Source organism: Mus pahari, chromosome 23 (assembly GCF_900095145.1).
Source record: "Mus pahari chromosome 23, PAHARI_EIJ_v1.1, whole genome shotgun sequence".
In the NCBI taxonomy this organism is placed as follows: Eukaryota; Metazoa; Chordata; class Mammalia; order Rodentia; family Muridae; genus Mus; species Mus pahari.
Genome location: NC_034612.1, coordinates 10,069,819 through 10,070,547, shown reverse-complemented (window position 1 = coordinate 10,070,547; position 729 = coordinate 10,069,819).

Below are 729 nucleotides of genomic sequence, written 5' to 3'. Positions count from 1 at the left end.
ACACTGAGGCCCAGGGAAGTCAGTGCCATGTCATCCAGCCTGCATGTGACGGAGCTGAGACTCAAGACCTACCACCATAGCAATCTGTGTAGATGGTACATGACCTTAGCTGGCACAGCAGTGCTCTCTCTCTCTCTCCATATATATATATATATATATATATATATATATATATATATATATATATATATATATACACACACAATGTATATGAAAATTTTTAATATACATATTTAGTATATAAATAGGTATAAAATATAATTTGATATATAAATGTTTAAATATATATTTAAAGTTTTCACACTTATTTGGTGTGGTCATGTGTGAATGCCACAGCATGTGTGAAGGTCAGAGGACAACATGTGGGGCTCAGGAATCAAACTTGGGCGATCAGACTTCTTAGCCATCACCTTTTAGCCAATGAGCTGTCTCGATGACCCCTTGTTAGTATTCTGGAGAGCCTGGAAAACCTGTGGATCTGTTTGTGGCAACCGCCTGGGGAATGACTTCATGAATTAAATAATGAAGTCAGTGTGGACTCCTCATGTCCTCTCCATGCCTTGTGTCCATGCTTCCTGTTTCTGGGCTCTGTCTGGATGGTGGTCTGGAAGTCTTCTTGTGCCTGTTGCCAGATAGAGCTGGAGCCAACCCTCTGTGCAGCATTGGTACTGGGGGGAATGCCACTCACCTTTAGGATGCACTGAGAAACTGGTGTGTGTGTGTGTGTGA